Here is an 8,415-nt window from a genome sequence, read left to right as displayed (position 1 = left end):
AGTTTAGTGGCAGTAGGTATATGCACACTGCGGGGCTACCATCACCATCAACCCTCCACAGAATGTTTCACTTTGCAAAACTGGTATTTCACCTACTGAACAATAACTACCCTCTCCTCCTCCACCCTAACCACTTTTCTCTTCTCTGTCTTCATGATTTTGACAACTGCATGTACCTCCTATGAGTGGAATCACACAGTATGAAAACACAGAATTCTTCACAGATTTGCATGCCATCTTTGTCTGGGGGCCTTGCTCATCTCCTCTGTGTGGTTCTAATATTACTCTTTGTGCTGCTGAAGTGAGCACGTTAGCTGGTGTTTGAAGGGAGAACAGGAACTCATCAGACTTAACATGGGGGTAACAACTTACATATGAAAGCAGAGTATCTAAAATTGTTTTCTGTGTTGTTGAAGACTGAGGTAAGGAAGCTGAAAAAGATGAGGCTAAAGAGATAGGAAGGAACAAGAAGCCAAAGGGCATTCTAAGCCCCTTTTAAGAGATTGATTTTTATAAGCCCCTTTTGACAGCTTCCTTGGTGGCTCAGATGATAATGAGTCTGCCTGCAATGCAGGAGACCTGAGTTAGACCCCTGGATTGGGAAGATCCCTTGAGGAGAGCATGGCAATCCACTCCAGTATTCTTGCCTAGACAATTCCATGGACAGAGAAGTCTGACAGGCTACAGTCCGTGGAGACACAAAGAGTCAGACGTGGCTGAGCAACTATCGCTTTCTCAAGAGCTTGGACTTACATATAATGAGATGGGAATAGAGAAATAAAATTCATATTTAAAAAAATTAATTCTGGAAAAAAAAGGAGGCCTGAAAGAAGATAAAATTTGACATAGACTTGTTAGAAGGTAGTGACAACTATGTAGGTAAAGGTTTCCTTTTTATTATTTTTTGCAGAAATTTTGGAGTCTTACAGAGAGTATTCAGAATTGTAGATCATGAGGAAACAGATGTCTACACTCTGGATCTAGTGTCCACACAATCTTCCTCTCCCAGCTTAGAATAAAACTATTCACATTTTAGAAAATTTTCTACTTTAGCAAAGCATCCAGACAACTCAAAGTCTAAATTCACATTTTAATCCATGAAGCACCTTTTTCCTCACTGATATCTCCTCTCTCTCCTTTTCCTCTTCACGTGTTTTAGAGGAAGAGTACATTCAGAGGGAAAGATTAGTAGAGGGTGTATTGAGACTGGCAGACAAAAGTGCTAAGATAACCGGAAAGGTTTGGAATAAAAAATTGCATTCTAGGTGTCTAATTTTGGCTTGGTTAGCAGGGGTGTTTCTTCCTACTATAATATAGAATTGTTCTTAAGATAGCAAGAAACTGAACTATAAGAAGGCATAATTAAATTCAAAACAAGGATAATTTATTAGAGATTATCTACATAGAAATTTGTTGCTTTGTAAACATAAAGAAAGGAACCATGATTATCTAAAAGCAACACAATAATCTCAGTTCCTTTCCAAGGCAAACCATTCAACATTACAGTAACCCAAGTCTATGCCACAATCACTGATGCCAAAAAATTGACTCTTTCAAGAAGACCTACAACATCTTTGAGAATTAACACCAAAAAATGATGTCCTTTTCATCATAGGGGCTTGGAATGCAAAAGTAGGAAGTTAAGAGAAACCCAGAGTAACAGGCAAGTTAATAATAGGGCAAAACTTAACAGAGCTTTGTCAAGAGAACACATTGGTCATAGCAAACATCCTTTCCAACAACCCAAGAGACAGCTCTATACATGGACATCACCAGATGGTCAAAATCAAAATCTGATTGAATATGTTCTTTGCAGTCAAAGATAGAGAAGTTTTACACAGTCAGCAAAAACAAGACTAAGAGTTGACTGTGGCTCAGATCATGAACTCCTTATGGCAAAATTCAGACTTTATTTTAAGAAAGTAGGGAAACTACTAGACCATTCAAGTATGACCTAAATCAAACTCCTTATAATTATACAGTGGAGGTAACAAATAGATTCAAGGGATTAGACCTGGTAGACAGAGTGCCTAAAGAACCATGGATGGAGGGTCTTAACACTGAACAGGAGGCAGTGACCAAAATCACCCCCAAGGAAAAGAATGCAAGAAGACAAAGTGGTTGTCTGAGGAGGTTTTACTCCTCCTTCCTGAGGAGCTGAAGAAAGAAGAGAAGCAAAAGGCAAGGGGGAAAGGGAAAGATAAACCCAACTGAATGCACAGTTTCAGAGAATGGCAAGGAGAGACAAGAAGGCCTTCTTTAATGAACAAAGCAAAGAAGTAGAGGAAAATAACAGAATGGGAAAGACTGGAGATCTCCTCAAGAAAACTGGGGGTATCAAGGGACACTTCATGCAAGGATGGGCACGATAAAGGACAGAAGCAGTAAGACCTTACAGAAGCAAAAATGATCAAGAAGAGGTGGTAAGAATACAGAAAGGAACTATACAAAAAAGATCTTAATGATCCAGATAACCATGATGGTTTGGTCAGTCACCTAGAGCTGGATATCCTGGAGTGTGAAGTTCAGGAAGTAAAACATTACTATGAACAAAGGTAGCAGAGATGATGGAATTCCAGTTGAGCTATTTATAATTCTAAATGATGATGCTGTTAAAGTGCTGCACTCAATATGCCAGCAAATTTGGAAAACTCAGTTGTGGTCATAGGGCTGAAAAGTCAGTTTTCATTCCAATCCCAAAGAAGGGCAATGCCAAAGAATGTTCAAACTACTGTACAATTGCATTCAACTCACGTGCTAGCAAATTTATGCTCTAAATCCTTCTAGAAAGGATTCATCAGTACATTAACCAAGAACTTCCAGATGTACAAATTGAGTTTCAAAGAGGCAGAGGAACCAGAGATCAAATTGTCAAAATTTGATGGATCATGGGGAAAAAAGGGAGTTCCAGAAAAATATCTACTTCTGCCTCATTGACTATGCTAAAGTCTTTGATTGTGTGGATCACAGCAAAGTGTGGAAAACTAAAACTCTTTTAAAGAGATGGGAGTACCAGACCACCTTATCTGTTTCCGGAGAAACCTGTATGCATGTCAAGAAACAACAGTTAGAACTGTATATGGAAAAATTGGTTCCAAATTGAGAAAGGAGGCTGTATATTGTCACTCTGTTTATTTAACTTCTATGCAGAGTACATCATGCAAAATGCTGGGCTGGATGAATCACAAGCTAAAATCAAGACTGCCAGGAGAAATATCAACTTCACATATGCCAATTATACACTCTAATGGAAGAAAGTGAAGACTAAGTAAAAAGTCTCTTGATGAGGTTGAAAGAGGAGAGTGAGAAAGCTGGCTTAAAACTCAATGTAAAAATAACAAAAACAAAAACAAACTAAGATCATGGCATCCAGTTCCATCATTTCATGGCACATAGGAGGGGAAAAAGTGGAAGAGGTGACAGATTTCAATTTCTTGGGCTCCAAAATCATTGCAGATGGTGACTAAAGCCATGAAATTAAAAGACGCTTGCTCCTTGGAAGGAAAGCTATAACAAACTTAGCATATTAAAAAGCACAGACATCACTTTTCCAACAAAGGTCCATAATGTCAAAGCTATGGTTTTTCTAGTAGTCATGTATGGATGTAAGAGTTGGACCATAAAGCAAGTTGAGCACCGAAGAATGGATGATTTCATAAGTGGTGCTGGAGAAGACTCTTGAGAGTCGCTTGGACTATAAGATCAAACAAGTCAATCCTAAAGGAAATCAGTCCTGGGTGTTCATTGGAAGGACTGAGGCTAATGCTGAAGCTCCAATATTTTGGCCACCTGATACAAAGAACTGACTCATTGGAAAAGACCCTGATGCTGGGAAAGATTGAAGGCAAGAGGAGAAGAGGACAACAGAGAATGAGATGGTTGGATGGCATCTTCAACTGGATGGGCATGAGTTTGAGCAAGCTCCGGGGGTTGGTGATGGACAGGGAAGCCTGGCGTACTGCAGCCCATGGGGTCACCAAGAGTCGGACATGACTGAGTGACTGAACTGAACTGATGTATAATTGAAGCCTCATAAAGAGAATAAAGGAAGAGAGAGACAGAGAATGAGAAAAGACCCTGATATTGTAGCTCATGAGGTTGTAAAGATACCGACATGACTTAGCGATTGAACAACAACAACGAGAACCTACTGTATAGCATAGCGGAACTCTACTCAGTGCTCTGTGGTGAACTAAATGGGAAGGAAATCCAAAAAAGAGGGGATACATGTATAGCTGATTCACTTTGCTATACAGCAGAAACTAACACAACATTATAAACAAATATACTCCAATAAAAATTAATAAAATAAAATAAAAATATATCAAAAGTGAAAAAAAAATGAAGATTCCACTTAATTCATAATTAAAACCCCCAATTCACGCTCCTTTTTCTCCCTAGTCTTAAATGTCTTTCTGTCCTCTCTTCATCTCATCTAACCTGTCATTCAAGACCTAATCATGAACGCTTGGACCACGGTGGTCTCCATGCTCTTCCTTGTATCTCTGAAATCATATCATCAAACACACATATTTTTTAAAACACAAATCTGATCTTTTAATCAAGCTTTTTTACAATCATTTTCTTGGGAAGGAAGCTACAGTTTATGGAACTTAAATGAATGCTCGGGATCCTAAAGCTCTGAGGACCAGGCTGACTAGAATTCAGGTCTCTCGGACTCTCCTCCAGAGACCTTTCACCACGTGTCACAGTCGTCCTCCATACTGCAAGTATATCTCAGATACTAACAAAATTATGCTGCCCCTAATACAGTAAAGTTTGAACAGAACACTGGGATTCTATTTTTACCTTTAAGACTTTTACCTTAAAATCTTATTTACAAAGTACATAAAGCTTGCTCTTATCAGTTGACAAACTTCAGTTTGGCACAGCAATTGCTCCTTACGTGTAAGTTGCCAGGTTTGTGTAAGTTGCCAATTTAAAAAATCATTTCCCTCTATTTGATAGCCTGTGTATTTAAATACGCAGAAAGAAACATTGTATTTTGTTTTCCTTTTGTTAACACTTTCATAGTAAACATATGTAACTCCTATATATTAAAGGTAAATACTTTCATTATGATTATATTAACGGTTTATACTTTCTTAATACTGTGTAGAATTTACAGTTATAAAGAAAACAGGAATATCACGTGTATTCATTTTCTACACTTCGCTCTAATTTCCATTTGATTTTCAAGTTAAAATTTTCCAAATTCTTCATTAAAAATTCATGATTTAAGGCAATGAATTTGAGCTACTTTGTTACAATGTTTATACATGCAAAATTATAATAAGACATGGGATGGATAAATATTTTGCTTTTAATATTAGTCAGCTCTACAAGATATTCTCATATAAAAAAGATTATTAGATTTATTGAAAATATAATTAGAATAAAATAAACATAACTGAATTTTACAATTATGATTTTAACTTTCATTTTCAAGTTATTTCTGCTTTAAAAATATATTTAAAAATTAAAAGTGAAATTTCCTGATAGAAAGCTCAAGTAAGCATAATTTTTAAAAATTCCGTCTTTTTGTATATTGAGACAGCTAAGCTTTTTTAATATTTAGTTTTCTTCTTGTTTTTTCTATGATAATATAAGTGTTAAAGTACAACACAAGAATGTTCAAACTTGTTTTTTAAGTGATGTGATACTTTATAGTGAATAATATATGATTAAGTTTTGAGTTATACAAATATTTGCTCACTAATATCAAAATGTGTTTACACATGGATATACTATGATTCACTTTATTTCCTATTAATTTCAAAGTAAAATGATCACAACATGGTCTTAAAAATCCTAGCTATCACTTTTAAAACTACCTATCAGCAAGAAATAAAAACCTGCCATTGATGTGGACTACTTTCATTATTTTTAAAAATTGAATTAAATCCAACACACATTGTGAATTGTTTTTGCTTCTTCTTTTTAGAATTGTTACAAGTAAAATAACCAGGCAGCCTTATCTTAGGTGAGACTGCTTCGGCTTGGAAATAAACAAGGCTTTCTCTCGATGAGCTAGGTTCATTTCATATTTGTGTAATACCCTGGAAGAAATTAGGTTTCAATAAAGTCCATTTTTATCACTGCATGTAGCAATGAATATCACACCCAGCAGGGCACAGTGGCACCTGGCTGTCCAGACCCCAGTGAGCACAAACCATCTGGGGGTAATTACAACAAGGTATTCTTTAAGGACCAGATGGGACCAAGGAACAGAAGCCCCGACCCCTCCCAGCCATTTACAACATAATTCCTTTCAATGATATACTTAATCCTCCCACCAGCTATGCTTTTCAGCTTGCTGTTGTCACTGTTCCTTTATGTTAATTCAGTTTCAAGACCGAGAAAAAGAGGAGGGGAGAGAGAGAGTTCAAGAAAAAAAGAGAGACGGGGAGAGGGAGAGAGTGAGAGGGAGAGAGAGAGCCTCTAGGGACCGAAAGAAATTATTCATCCCTAAATTGTTTCCACCACAGCAAGTACAGTAACAATTTTTTTTTTTAAAGAGGGCTGAAATTATCCTAAAGAAGGTCAATGCGACAGCCCTGTGTGGCACCAGCTGAGGTTTACTCAGCCACCTGTTAGCTAGAAAGCTCTCTGCACACACGCTTATGAGGCATTTAACCAGTTTAAAGGGTCTTTATTGTCAGGCCAGCCACCTCCATTCAGCTGGCCCGAGCCATAGGCCTGCTTTGTGGTCATATGTGGCACACAAGCCTTAATTCAATTATGCTGTAAGCCTATCCAATCTGCATCACTGCCCTTTCACTTTTGTGCCATTTGTCTTGTGTGTTGTAAAGAATTTTACTTTAAAGACGGGAGGGCACCCTACAACCCGCTTGTCTTTATTTCTCGTTTAAGGTTTGTGCCGCAGGTGCGCTCCCACCTTTCAGTTCCCAAAATGATTCATCTTTGAGTGATACTGTAGATGGAAGCGTTATTTATTGTTTGGTGACAATGCTTTTCTGGTGTTGTTGAGTTTTATTTATTTTTAATTAGGTGCTTTTTCAAACGCTCCACCAGATCGGCAGTCTCTAAACTTGAGGATTGAAAATTCAATCAGAAAAACATAAACGATAGATGAAAATGACAATTAGCCTTGTTCTACCATTTGTTTTCAAGAAATGCTTTTTGTACAATGAAAAAATATCAAATTTAGAATTTTTGGTTTCCCTTACGTTTCTGAGCCCCCGTATACCAGTTTATATGAATGAGGCTCAGTGAAGCTCTGTTATTGAAAACTGCTCATTTTGTTTGTATTCTGGGGCTTCCAGATTTCCTTAGCATTAAAGCAGTGCATATCATTTTTAAATGCTTGGCATTTTCATAATAATTGATTGGCAATGAAAGCATAAAAAAGATTTCTCAAGTCAGGGATTTGGGTTTATTTCCATATCAAATTTTTTGTAAATGGAAAATTTGGCTGTTTAAAGCATACTCTACCTAATATTCTTTTAACCATCTAAATCCTACTTCCTGGTTTCAGTGTCCATATGAGGATATAGATCATTTCTAATCAATATTCCCCCAAATCAGTAAGGGACTTGTCATGGGAGATTGAAGGGACTTCAAATGAAGGAGAGAATCTTCTTTGCTAATTCATATCTATTTCTCACCCAAGTCAAGGAAAGAATAACACTAAGTTACTAACCAGTGTTACTCACGTGTACACTGAATTGTGTGCATCAATTCTCACTGTGACTCAGTCGTGTCCAACTCTCTGCGACCCCATGGACTGTAGCCCACCATGGAATTCTCCAGGCAAGAATACAGGAGTGGGTTGTCATTTCCTCCTCTAGGGGATCTTCCCAACTCAGGGATCAAACCTGCATCTCTTGTGACTCCTGCACTAACAAGTGAATTCTTTGTCACTGAGCCACTTGGAAAGCCCCAGTGCTCACTGTAGCAACCTCTATATGTCTTTTGTATGGAAGTCCTATCTCTAACTTAAATAACTGAATCAAAACCACAAATATGAAACATGCAAAATAGACTAAAATATTCTAGTTGGCAAGAAAAAGAATGAAGATATTTGTACATAATCTTCAAAATAAATAAGATTTCAAAAACTGATTTCTGTATATTTAGCCTGTGTGTTTCTCCCAACAATTCTTTGCTCATTTACTTTGTGTTTTCCTATAGGTTCCCGTTTTATAAACAAGAAAACTAAGGGTTAATAGAGAAACTAAGTGACTCACCTAGGGGTCAAAATTCTTCTGATTCCTTATTGAAGTCTTCTTCTATTCCATCATAAAATCTTCATATAATTATTTCATAAACATGATTTGGACCCATGCACAACTCCCTGTAGGTATAAGTATTAGAGTAGCTTATTAATATTCTGTGAAGTAGGAATAACAACTGAAATTGCAAAAATCTAGACAAAAGCAGAAAAAAATGAGA

General features: G+C 37.0%; 1 non-coding gene across 1 annotated transcript; it reads right to left on the bottom strand.

The window, feature by feature from the left end:
• Window positions 1-202: 202 nt before the first annotated feature.
• LOC113879312 lies at window positions 203-309 on the bottom strand. Its single transcript, XR_003507283.1, has one exon. It is a non-coding gene; the product is annotated as a U6 spliceosomal RNA (small nuclear RNA).
• Between the last annotated feature and the right edge of the window lie 8,106 nt (window positions 310-8,415).

This window comes from Bos indicus x Bos taurus, chromosome 20, assembly GCF_003369695.1.
Source record: "Bos indicus x Bos taurus breed Angus x Brahman F1 hybrid chromosome 20, Bos_hybrid_MaternalHap_v2.0, whole genome shotgun sequence".
NCBI lineage: Eukaryota > Metazoa > Chordata > Mammalia > Artiodactyla > Bovidae > Bos > Bos indicus x Bos taurus.
Note: the sequence above shows the minus strand (reverse complement) of the source record. Positions and strands in the feature narration are given on the sequence as shown.